At 35.1% G+C, this 14,048-nt stretch overlaps 1 pseudogene; it reads right to left on the bottom strand.

Moving 5' to 3' along the window:
• Positions 1-13,298: 13,298 nt before the first annotated feature.
• Positions 13,299-14,048, bottom strand: part of LOC137394326 (dolichyl-diphosphooligosaccharide--protein glycosyltransferase subunit STT3A-like) — a 40,195-nt pseudogene continuing 39,445 nt past the window's right edge.

Raw genomic sequence — 14,048 nt, 5'->3', positions numbered from 1 at the left:
AGGATTGTTGCATTTAGACTCGAGTAATTTTGCTTATAAAAAATAGAGTTTGAGTTTATTCATCTATGGTGACAGTAACGACTTGATTCATTTCAATTATTACTGGTAGGATGCTGCGAGTCAATACAATTCTAAAGTAAGTAAAAGATACAAGAGAATCGATTATTTTCAATTCCTTAGTGAAGTGAGAATTGCTAAAGCAAATGTGTTAACTTGACTACCCAGCTCTGATAGATGTGACAATAGCATTTGCATATTTTAAAAATTCGGATTTTCAAAAATCGAATTTTCCATTAGATAACTCTCTTTGCTCAGCTTTCCATAGAAACATTAATTACCACAACATCACAGTCTCTATATAAATCATCAGATTCATTGCTACTTTTACTATTAAATGATGAATCAAAGGTTCATTGAGATCAGATATTTAAAACATCTTATGCACGAAGTCGAAATTGAATTGTTTCGCAATCGACATTCATCTTAATGTTAAAAGTAAGGGAGTCAACCAATTCGTAGTTTTCATATTTCCAGGTTTGAATTGACTGTAATTTTGCTAATGACACATCGAGTGCTGTCCGACATTTCATTCTATACAAACTAAACAATGCTGCTTGTCACTAAAGTGTTGCGCTGAAGAGCTGAAATAAAGAAACACATAACTGCGACTATATGTTTTTAATCGTTCACCCCAAACATGGACAAACAAAGAAGGCAGCAAGAAGAGTTAGCTAGATCATGACAAACAAACAAAAACTGCTCTGAGCGGAGTATTTGCATTTTTCCACAGTGTTTATCACTCTTCAAGGGTACAAAAATTGGAGCAAAAGTCAACATAGGTTTCTCTCTGTGTTGTTTAAGGTCAACCAAAGACTAACACAAGTTGTTGATAGTCTGTGTTGAAGAGTGGTAGCTACACAACAGATACATAACACTGAAATCTTTAAAGGTCTGTACTATTACTATATTTTTTTTTGTTTTACTCGACTCATTACCTTAGTACTTTATCATTTACTAATGGACACGTGTTGTTACACGTAAACGGTTTTTTAACAGTTCTGACTGCTTTGTGCTATCACCACTACTTTTTCCCAATATTTCAATCAATCAATCTTTCTGAGGCAAATATCCCTCATGAGCAATAGAGAAAAAAATAAAATAAAACATTAAAGAAATTGAATTTCAAAAAAGAATTTAAAACCAAAAAAACAAACAGAGCCTGAGTTGCCAAATGTTATAAATGAAAAGTCATTTTATCAAGAAAGAATGCATTTCAAAGATTCATCCTGAAACTATAAAATCTCCACACTATAAATGTTTAAAGTGATGTGAAATTTATACCAACACATAAACACTCACATCTCTGAGTAGTTCTTGAGCTCTTATGTAATCTTCTATTTCTTTACTGCAATGTGCTGCCAACAGCTTCCAAAGAGCATGCTGCCTCTTTTGTGTGACAATGAAGTAATTGAAAAAACGAAACGCTGACTTATAGTTTTTTGTGTAGTATAGGAGGTAGGCACAAAGTTCAGATTGTTTGTGTGGAATATCTTTGCAGTCGAGTAAGTCGCTTGTTTGTGGTGTGGTTTGATGGATGATCTCCCACAGCATGTCGTCGCTGTCACTGTTGAGTGGCTGATCTATAGATTTACTGACTGCCTTTTTAGCCGAATCGTACTGTCCAGTAAAATAAAGTACTTTAGCTAGCAACCAATGATTTTCAAGAGAAACTGTTAGTTGCTGTGGCAACAAAGATGCATAAGAGGGAGTAGTAACTTGAGACATTTCAGAGCAAACAAATCGTTTGATTTGTACAAGTAAGTAGCCCATAAGTACAAAAAAGTGTGTGGGAACAGTGTAGACTGTATCTTGCCTTCCTTTATGGTACTTGTCAATTTGCACATCATTTATCTGAGAGTTTGACTTAAGATAAGCAGACGTTCGTAAATAAATGGCAGTTGCTAGAAGAATATTTAGGTACTTTTGATTCTCTGTTGACAAGATGCCAAGCTGATGCATTTCTGTCCATATCTTCCATGAGTGTTTAGACTGTAATCCTAGACACATCTTCATGTTGTTTGCTAGTAGAGTTGGGTAACGGAAAATCTTCTCTTTCACCCTCACATTTAGATTATCTGGAGGTTGAAACCTAATGAAGTCGGGCGCAAATGAAAACTTTTCAATATCCATTCGAAATGAAATGAGGCGTTTTTGCTGAACAACTTTCTTTTCATTCAGCACAGAATTTTCATAATGTTCTCTTGCTGTAATAAACTGATCATAGACCTGGCTACTATCAAGTGTTTCTCCATTAAAGAGAATGACTACAGTAGAAGACAGCATGTCTGATTTGTCTCCTGGAAATCCATCAAATTTAGCCTCTGCTTCTTGTCGATAGAGATCCATCAAGCTGTCAACTGTGAGGATCATATTGTGACCTCCTTCTCTGCCATTACCCGTCGGAATATTTCCGGAATTTTTAGTTAATCCGTCTATTCTGTAACCAGTTGTGAATTGCTTCATATGATTATCAAGATTATCATTGCCTTTGAGTTCTTCAATATCAAATCCTTTAAGCGGACTCTCTCCCAGGTTCCCTATTCTAAAGTAGGTGTCAACAGCTAATTTTTCAAAGTAGTCTGATTCCTTATCAACAATGAGGGCATATTCTAAATCAGAGTAAGGAGTTGCTTCTCCTTTGGCAATCGATCCAAGCCCTATCAGTGCAAATTGGCATGGCGGGTATTTCCCTCTTTGTTTTAGTATAGTAACACTATCTTGGAGAATTATTCTCGACACTTTGGTAAGTCCATCAGTACAAGTTTTACTTGCTTGAAATAGTTTTTGACAGAATTCTTCAGCATTTGTTAAACTTCCTTCACTGAATAGCTCATCAGTGTCTAAAGCCTCGACTAAGCTGTCTAAACCAGCAACGTTCTCTCTAGTCTCTTCTCTGTAGTTTGTCAGAAGTAGTTTGTGCTCATTGATTAACTGTTGATGCTGATCATAGCTGAGAGGATGGTTTCCTTTGTACCAGCTTTTTTCTATTTCATATACAAGTCTACGTCTTGCTAGAGTTGAGTATTGAGCAAGGCAGAAGTTAGCTAGCCCATGAGCCTAAAGATTGTAAACAATTATTAGCAAAATAATAAGATTCCAGTGTTTCGTAGCCTTAGGTACATCTTAATCATATTTTTACTCGTAATCTTAATCGTATTTTTGTTTTCAGCTAAATTCAGCTTCAACCAGTAATCAACACTGTGACATCACCTCATAATAGTTGCTATGATATTTTACTGTTATGCGAGCAAAAATAATACAAAGTTATGGTAATTTTTAGGACGGACAAGTAAAGACTTGATAATATCACAAGTCATAGCAATTATATATATAGTCATAGCAAACATAATAAAAAGGTTTATGGTAATTCTCAGGACCGACTATTAAAGACTTGATAATATTACATGTTATAGCAGCCATCTATAAATTCGGTTGCAGAATTTATAGAACTTCAAAGGTGTCCTACAGAATGTTTGTTTTTAGCAAGGAGCAGTTGTAAAGGAGTGTTCATAATTTTCCTGTTTTAAGCCATAGCTACAACGAAGAGAATCAATATACCTTCTACATTATACAATATTATAATGATTTGACTCAGTAATATTATTTTAAAGTCTCAAATAGGTATTGTTATAGTCATTCATCTAGTAAATTGTTAAATGTTAGTAGTATGTTGAGTCAATGACACAATATACAATAATATTCAACACTTGCCTTATTTATTACAAGTTATATTTGTACTACAATAGACTTCATTAAAAGTTTAAAAGTCTTCGTTTTTCCATCTTCATCAGATAAATACAATTTGGTTTTGATTTAAAATGCGATCTATAGGCCTACTAAATTTTACATTTTTTTATAACCTCCATTTCAATAATAATTGCCTGAATCACCTTTGAAATAACATATAAAGTAATATATTACATTCAGGAGTAAAAATTGAATATTTGGCAAAATCACAACTTTTCAAGTTCCACGGTACTAAAGTTAGCGTTATAAATAAATAGACTCTGCTCACAAATAACCATTAAATTATGTTGCAGTCGTCAAATTTATGACTCACCATCTCAATGTACTCAGTCTACTGGTATACATCTTCACATTTCACTCTCGTTGATCTAAAAGATAGTAAACTTACCTGTAGATAGTGTCTCCATTTGCCAGACTGCTTTGCCTTCTCTTTGTAAGTTCTAGCTAACCATTCTATGTAAAAGAGCACATCCATTAGGTACTCAGTCTTTTCTTCTTTCTCTACAATAAGCAGAGATTAGAGATGTAATTAAAAACACTGTTTTGGTTGTCTAGTAATGAAAACATTGATTTGTATTGCTAGGGATTATGTCTGTGTAAGTAAACTCATTTAACGTTGGAGCAGGTGAAAGTAACACCAGTAACGCTGTGTTCCAATATGGTAAGGATTGTGTTCCAATATAACACGGTGCAGAATTATGTTCCATTACAACAATGTATATGGTTGGGTTTCAATATGAAAAGGTATCTGATTGTGTTTCAATAAGACAAGGTGTATAATTATATTCCAATATGATATGGTTATATGATTATGTTCAAATATAACAAGGCATAGGATTATGTTTCAACATGGCAAAGTACAAATGTACACAATTGTGTGATAATATGACAAGGTATACAATTATACTCCAATATGAAACTATCTGAACCTGTTTCAATATGATAACGTATATGTATATGATTGTTTTCCAATATAACGTGTAATACAAGATGTAAAGAAAGTCTGGGAGACTCCTTCACTTGGCACTACACCAACCTTAAAGCAACTGCTCAGTGGTAGTTAAATATACTTGTATATGTAAGTTTTTGTACATAAACATATACAATAAATACTATACCATAAAACCTCTAATTGAACACCATGCAATTCTGTTTTGAAAAGTAAACCTTTTTTGTTAATTGGAGAGCAAGATTTCAGGCAGCTTTTTTAAGCTTTGCGCTGTGAAGCAATTATGTTTATAGAATTTAGGTTGCGACAAGTGCTAGTAGTAACATAAGAGAGGCTTTTAAAGCTCTGAACAAGTTTTATGGTGATTGCTAATAGAGAATAAACACCTGGCTTTCACAGCATTTCACAAAAGCATCATATGAAGCTGAGGTAACATAAGAATCTGAGATAATATAAAGATCTGAGGGAATGTTGACAAAAAGGGGCCTCTGAGGGTTAACTCCTGAATATGTGTCAAAATTGAAAAGATGAGAATGAGAAAATTGTCATTGTGACAATGAAATTTTTTGTATATATAGTTTGTTATTAACCTGGTATTATTTTGTGGTTAGTAATAAACTTATAGTAGTTGTAAAAATTTTCCATAAGCATAAAAAGGTAAGTAAAATAGATTGCTGTAGTAAACTATGTAGCTTCTTTCTCAGCCCTTCCTTCCACCCTGCTCTAGTGTAGCAGACCATAAAAATGATTTTGTCACTTGGTCAGGACATACGCTTACGCATCTTAGCTGCTATTGGACAGTTTTAGTCACTGTTGACTAGATTAAATTTGGGCCAGATGATATATATGACAGATTATTGTAATATGGAATTTATTCAAGTTAGGATAATTCAGGTGCAACAAATTACTAGCTATAGCTTCATGCTCAGTCAGTTTCCAGTTTCTGACCCTCAGAGACATAGCCTCACCTCACTAAAGCCTATATAATAGATGGTGTCTGCATGTTATCGTCTCTCAAGGATGTTAATTCTCAAATGAAGACTACTAATGAGAACGTGTTTCTCGTGTTTGCTCATGGCACTGTCTTCATTGCACACACTCATGATGATACGCAGTTATATTGTGCAGGAAATAGAAGATTTACTAAGACTTGAAATAAACATCACAAAAATGGAAATACTACTCCAGCCTATCCCTGAAGTACATGACATATTGGTCAGCGTATTTACCTCAACAATGAGCAGCTAGCCAGTGTCAACAAGTTCAAATATCTTGGGTTGACAGTCATGAGTAGCAGCAAAATGGATGATGGAATAAACCACCAGGATGTTTTTCAATCCCTTTTGGACAAGTAAAGGCAAAGGTGTGATATGACAAGGATCTGATATTTAAAACTAAATGCTCAGTATATCGGGCCATCATTCTATCTTCTCTGTTACAAGGAGTGGAGAGCTGGCCATTATACAAACTAACTGGTCACAAATTTGACGCTTATAGGATGAGACATCTGCATCTGATTTTAAATGTGAAGTTTTGAGATTTCATCCCAAATGAGGATATTCTAGCTCATACCAACCTACCTAACATGTATAAAGTTCTCATCTAAAAAAATCCAAGATTGACTGGCCATGCTCACGGAATGGAGGACGCCAGACTACCATAATAGAGCCTTTATTCATAACTCAGAGAATGGCTTCATGCATGGTATTGGCAGGCAGCGATTGAAATTCAAAGGCACGGTAAAACACAACCTAAATGACAAAAAGATACTCATTTAAAGTTGACAATCTCTGAGCAGAAATCGAGGTTAATGGAGAAGTGTGGTTCATTAGAAGTTGTATTTTGGTAATACAATAGGCATCTACGATGGACTGCTGCAGAATTTATTTTCTTACGCTAAATTCCCATTCATTCTTAGCGGTAAGCATCCGTCCATGTTGCTTACAATATTTATTTCAATCTAATTATTACACTAATAAACCAATAAATCATTTAACAGTAAAATAAGCACTGTTACTAACTCAATCAAATACCATCTGAATATAGAGCATAAGCACTACAGATGAAGAAACAAATGAGGGCGCACAGGTGGTATTTGTTAGATATTAGATGTTGTTTTAAAAGCAATCTAACCTACCTCTATGCACCTCTCTCTTACTTCATCCTACATACAAGCGGTCTTAAACACAATCACTATGCACTCACTGGTTTAAGTTCCAGGCCTGCGTTCCCTGGTTGCAAGTTGGGGCGGCTAAGCAAGTTGGGGCGGCTAATGTTAGGCGACTAATTATGAGCATCTGGGGGTTTGGAGGGTTTGTCAGCCCCTCAACAGTTTCTTTTATGTAGGGCCTCCACCGGGCATCTCATGTGATGTATTAAAATTTTTTATCGGAAAGTATAAACATTTTTTTCTATCAGTTGAGATTTATTTGTTTTAGGTGATGTGACTGCCAGGACGTTTTCGGATTAAAATAGGCTAAACTTGACCGCAGTTGAAACGCTCAGAAAAAATATATCTTTTTCTTTTGAGCATTTCAACAAAGATCAATTTTGCCGTTTTTATTTTAAGTTCATCCTAAGGTTTTTACGCTTTCGTGGGGCTATTGCCAAGCGGATGTTTGTTAAAACTTGACCTTTTGCAAACCTTTATAAAAGACGTTAACAAGAATATTTTGCCGATGATGATAATAATGACGCCCAAGAACTATTTAAAGTTGACGTTTATCTACCGTATATGGCTTGGAATAAAGTGATACTCTACAGCAATAAAAACGGTTCCCGTAGCCGTTGGGCAAATAAATGTTCGAGTTAATGCTGTTGAGGTCGAGTTATCTAAAGCAATTTATCATTGCCCTGGGAACGGACCAAACAAACCCGTTCAAGTTAACCAAGTGTTCGTAATAAAATTTTACATTTTCCGACGGCGAGTTATCCTAGTTTGACTATACTTAGCCGCCAAAAATTCTTAAAAAGTTGGGACGGCTCAGCCGGCCAGCCGCCCCAGGAAATACGGGCCTGGGTTTAACATAAAGTCTCAGTCTCACTGAGTAATTGCTACTACAATTAAATTAAACACCAGGCATTCAGATGAAAGCCTGGCGTTTAATTTGAAAATTTATTCAATATACGTTGTATTTGGCTTTCATCTTATGAAAGCTAAATATATGAGGCTGTGTTTAAAACAGCCCTTTTGATGACTTGCATTGTGAAGCAAGCGTCTATAGGATTTAGGTTTGCGTCAGGGTTAGTTATAATACAAAGAGCCTTTCAAACTTCTGATGAAGCAAATTAAATGCCAGACTTTCAGATTATTTTATGAAAGGCAAATAGGTGAACAAGAATGCTGAATGTAAGCCAAGGCATACAAATAAGAACAATAAGTTATGAACCAGTGCAGTCCGAGATGTAAAGGATAGAAATTATGTATATTGGTAACAATATAAACACAAGAGGTCTATCATGTGTAAAGGATTAATGGAATGGTTTACAGGGGAATGAAACTCACACACTACCTAAAGTGAAGCCGAAACATTAGTTTCATTTGAGCGTCCACACCTCAGTAGACTCTCACTTGAAATTCTGTCTGTCTCACTGACTCAATCAATGATAAGGCAAACTATACCCTACATATATTATATTACTATATTTTCATTCAAAATTTGTGTGGATTTTTAGCTGACACTTTTTTATTATCCGTATCAATTTAAAATTAATTATAATTAGTTGAATAGCCATATTATAGATAAATATATAGATAAGTAGTCAATACTCCACCCGCTATTGATATTATGTACATGTAAGTCCGAGCAGTAAAGTAAAAGTATAAGTTCCTGAATATAAATCACTGTGACTATGTCAACCTTTACAACAGAGTACTGTAGATAACCATATGGTACTTTCAAACCAGATAAATATGTTATAATATCTGGTATTCTCAGTATTTCATGATCCTTCTATGAAGGTCACCTCAAACTCATTTTAGAGACATCAATATATAAAGTATCAAAAGGAACAAACAAGCTGGAAAGGATGGATGTTAGGTTATTAGCACAAAATCCAGATCAAATACTGTATATTAATTAGTGGTACACTGAATAGAACCAGAGAATAATCAACCAAAACATCCCACCTCTTTACCGAAGCAAACACTTGCGCATGACTAGAGCAGAAAGACCAGCTGTCTTTTTATCAAAAAAAGAAAAACTGTCTTTTATGGAGTTCACCTTAACCTTCATAGAACATCGTGGTACAGCAAAATTAGAAACCTTTAATACTTACCAGGCAGTCTTTAACCTTAGTCACTTTTATAGAAGGATGGTGGAACTTTGGGTGAGATCAGCAAATGGCATATCAACTTTAGTCAGGTTTGTAGATGAGAGCAAACGTCACTCATAAATGATCTTTTTAAGATATTATATACCGTATAACTTCTCATTCAGTGTAGAAGTGCTAGAACTCCAAGCTGTAACACTCGTAGCTAATGTAATGGCTTCGCAGACACAATCTATCGCTAACACAAAGGTTTTTTTGTTAATATCAATGCAGCCATGCAGTCACATCATGGCCTGTTGGCAACCAATCATTTAACAGATAATAATGTGAACCTGAGCGTATAAACATCAGTTTCATACTAAAATAAAAGTTTAGTTCTATTCACTTCCTTGAGTGGTATATCTAAGTTTAGCCTACAATCAGTTACTTTATTATCAACTAGATGAATGTCTGGCATTACACGAGTAATAAAAAGGTTTTTGTACAGAAAAGTTAATTTTAATAAACATATACAACATTTACCATTTTAAATGAAAGAGTTTTTTTATTTCTGTGTGCAATATAAGTTTAATTCGGTTTATGCTACATATAAATATATTTATATGCCTATATATATTTATATTCTATATATATGTAAAATATGGAGGCTTCCTAAACAGCTAATTTTTCAGAGCCTTCTAACATGGCTTTTATATTGATATGAGCCTCCTGATTAGAAAAAAAAAATATATATCGCCATATAGATATCCAAATACATATATATTCCTATGTAGATATCCCAATACGCATATATACCTATATACATATTGCAATATATATCCGTATATAAATAGCCTTATATATATATATCTCCATATATATAGCTATATATAAATATATATGCCTTCTAACATGCCTTTTATATTGATATGAGCATCCTGATTAGAATATATACATATATATATATATATATTATGTATATGTATATAGATATATATATATATATGTATATAGATATATATATATATATACATAGCTATAGCTACATTTACATGTATATAAATTCTGTATACTCTATATGAAAATCTCTTTGATCACTATGCCGTTCTAGCTCAGTGGTAGAACGTCCGAATAAAAAACTTATTGATGAATTCGTGGTATTTGTTGCAAGTTCAATATTTATCATAATATCCTTATATAGATATCCCAATATATATCCCTATATAAATAGCCTTATATATCCCTATATACAAGTTTATAGCATTTTGGTGAAGTCTGGGCATATCCTTTTCTTCTATAAGTTCAAGTGTGCTCGCTGAGGCCTGCATATTTTAACCAATCATCATTAAAGATTTGACAGGTGTAATAAGTATGCCCACATTTATTTTATATTTTAGGAAGGCAGCGGTGTGACAAATTGGTTAGTATGGCTGGTCTGCAAGACTGGTGTTTCCGTATAACTGGACATGTACCATACATATACCCTCAGAGATACATCTCTGAGAGACATCCGGGTCACTGTAGCTGAGCCATTGAGTAACAAACAAACACTTATATACGATATACTAATATAATAACATATAATCAACATTTATATTCATATATTTTGATAGCGAGCCATTGCATGAGTCATAGGCATTTAGAGGTACACTTGCTGGAATCTGTAGGCTGGCTGTAAGACAAAAAAGCTAGAAATCAGTAACTTTGGTAAAACTACTCTCAACTTATGAGTAGATAAATCAAAAAGGTTTTGCTGTTATCTATGTACCAAGCTAACATTGGTGAATAAGCATTGTTGCATTTATACCGCAGTCGGTTCAATAATGATAAATTGTGTAACACGAAAGTGAGCTAAGCTAATATATATACATTGAGACATACTATTGCTGAAGAACTGCCGCCAACTTTTTACTGCTCTCCAATAGACTAACCGCTTGATCGAGTAGAAAGGTATAGATATATTTATATAAATAAATACAGTAGGCACTCCTACAGCGTAAATAATTCGTTCCGGGAGCGTTTACTTTATAGAGACTTTACGATATAAGAATAGTAAGATACACGGAATATGCATAATCCATTCCAAGATCTTTTCCCAATTCACGCCTCTGGCTAAACAAAAAGGAAAAACTTGACACCACTCCATTAATTTGCGGGCTGTACCGTAACTGCAGTATTATTGGTTTGCATCGACAGCTATTCTCATATTTCTGATCAATCTCCCTATTATTATTGACCATGATTGTGGTAATTTTTACCGTAATTTGATGGGGATCGCATACCTTCGACGATCGTTTACAACGATTTGCTTATTTTTTTGAACAGCAAAGTATATTCTGCAAAGTAAAACTGATAACAAGTATTTCGTACACTACAATAAAGCAAAGCAAAAAATATGTTTACTATGAAAAGCAGTACTAACTGTTTGTTGTCTATCTGTACCCAGGGGTCAAGGTTAGGATAAAACAGAACTGTCGATGATACTCCAACTCGTCACATTCCAATTGGTAGATCAACGCTGTAACTCCTGCACCAATCGATCGCCTTTGTGTTTAGGAACAATTGCGCAGCTATTCTGTTCTCTTTTCTGCTGACACATCTGACGATCTATCATGACGAACTAAAATGTTGTAAAAGTTGCGTGTATACTAAATGTAATTATAACACTTTACGTGACTCATTTTTTTCTGGAAGAGCCGTGGCGAGATTGAGTAACATTCAAATTGAATTTGAGAACTCACCAGACTAGACACTACATTATATGGAATTTTTTATGCAATACGAAGCAGAAACTTTACATGAATTCAATACATTATCTAGAATTTATGTTATAGGAGGTATACGGTATAGGAGTGTTGAATGTATATAAAGATACAGTCAATGTTTGCGCATACAGTGATCTGCCATCTTCCATGCTCTGCCCGGCTATCAATCGTCTTGCCTCTTTTATATCGCAGGAGGTTTAGGCTCCGATTTAATCTCTAGGATGGCCTTCTTCTGGCGCTCCTTTGATTAGTCTTCCAGGTGCCAGCTCAGTGGCCAGCCAGTCTGTTCTCCACTGTCTGGCATCAAGCCGGTCATACTTCCACCCAACCCAGTCTCTGCTAGTCTTGGTCTGGTCCAAGTCTCTTTGGCTGACCCTCTATCCGTCAGTTGGCCGGCTAGCTGTGAAGGACATACTCAGCTATAGATCCGGTCGTCCACAACCAAGTGAATGAGCATTACTACATTCATAGTGCAATTGGGTCTATATGATAATAATCACAAATTGATGTTTAATAGATACAATGTATGGAGTTTGAATCAGCTAGTAAACTATAACTTTAGTATTTAATCATAGTACAAGTATTAGAGTAGACAACAATTAGTCCTTAGTGGCATGCTCAAAGCTCTGACATGTTAATGCTTCCATCCATTGTAGAACAGACTCTCTCGAAACTATTAGTAGATTATGTTGGGTATTTACAACTCCACCATGTTTAGTTAATAATATGTGATGTAATACAAATGTGTGTTCTATAGAAATGGAAGCTTCTTGACGGTCTTCTCTACTCAAATACGGCAAAACTAACAGTAGAACAGTAAACTGTAAGGAGATACTGTGAATAGGGGTATGGAACCGACCTGTTCTCAGTAGTAACCTATTGCTTCTCAGTAGTAACCTATTGCCAGGTGGGATTTATTACCACATAAATAACCTGTGTAAATGTCTTTATGAACCTGGGTTAACCTAGACAACTAGTCTGTTATACAGCCTGTTTATGATGAAGGTGGGAGGCCAGCTTATTTTGTGGTCAGAAGATATAAATTAATATTCTATAGAGATGAATAGAGCTGCTTAAACATCATTAGTTTTGACCACCATGTATTCATCTATTACTGGCCTGCTAAATATCAATTGGTTCATTTACCTGGTGTTCACTAGGGGATTATTCAAACAATATTCTCCTATATTCAAACAAAAGACTCCTTTATGAACTGATATGTATCTACCCATCGTATCTGATACTCGAGCCCTGGTATCAGATACCTGATATTTGAACCATCCACTAGCTAAATTCATACAAAATTCATACAATGAAGGCCACCGAGGAATGCATAGGTTTTATTGAACTGTACAACTAAGTTTAAACAGCATTGTAAATCAAGAAAGCTACTAGCAGGCTATATAGAATTATTCATGACATGAATCAAACCAGATGCTATATATCCCTGTAGCTGAGCCATTGCGTAAGCCAAAGAACGCACTAGCATGAGGCTGAGAAACTATGCAAAAGGTTTGATGGGTTCTCTATACGCCTCGGTTGACCAAGTCTTTCACTTTGTATATTCTAACTATCCAATGCTCTGTGGTGTATGCCTACTCCAACACATCGAGTTCAAAGTCCTTATTACCAATCTCGGCGTTAGGTACTCTATCGTATCCGGATGGCTTGGCTACAAATTTGCAAAAAAAGATGAAGAATGTCATAACAAACTGCACAAAATTATAAACATCACGTAGTTGCTGATTTTCGACCTACTTCGACAAAATAGTACCTTTCACTGTAGGAGATAAACCAACATTCTAATTGTCTATTGTAGTGCCATCAGCCAGGCACTAATACCAAGCGGTCTGGCTGGAAGATCAATAAGTAGTGGCATGAATTTTAAGCCAAAGCAATAGTCAGCTCGCAAACAGAATCAAGTTGTCACGGCAACAGGACCGTCCCAGTTGTTATAAACAAAGTGAGTCCGCTCAGCTACATTTGGCTTGGCTTAAATGACCCTATAATGAGTTAGATTCGAGAGCCGAGTCACATACTCGAGTTACATCACAAAGGAAGATGTCTAGAGGCGATAAGCAGGAGCCGGAACCCACTCTCAAAAGAAGCATAGAAAAGCCTGCCTGGCTCATTCCAGAAGAGCAGCGCAGTCTCTCTGCATGGCTGATAATTGTTGCACACACATTTGCTTTTGTGAGTATATATAATATATATTTAAGCAGAAATATATATTATTTGATGACTAGAGACTGTGTGTTTATTTGCATTGCTTGACT

The sequence above is a fragment of the Watersipora subatra genome, chromosome 4 (assembly GCF_963576615.1).
Source record: "Watersipora subatra chromosome 4, tzWatSuba1.1, whole genome shotgun sequence".
Lineage (NCBI taxonomy): Eukaryota > Metazoa > Bryozoa > Gymnolaemata > Cheilostomatida > Watersiporidae > Watersipora > Watersipora subatra.
This window is presented reverse-complemented; position numbering and strand designations above follow the sequence as displayed.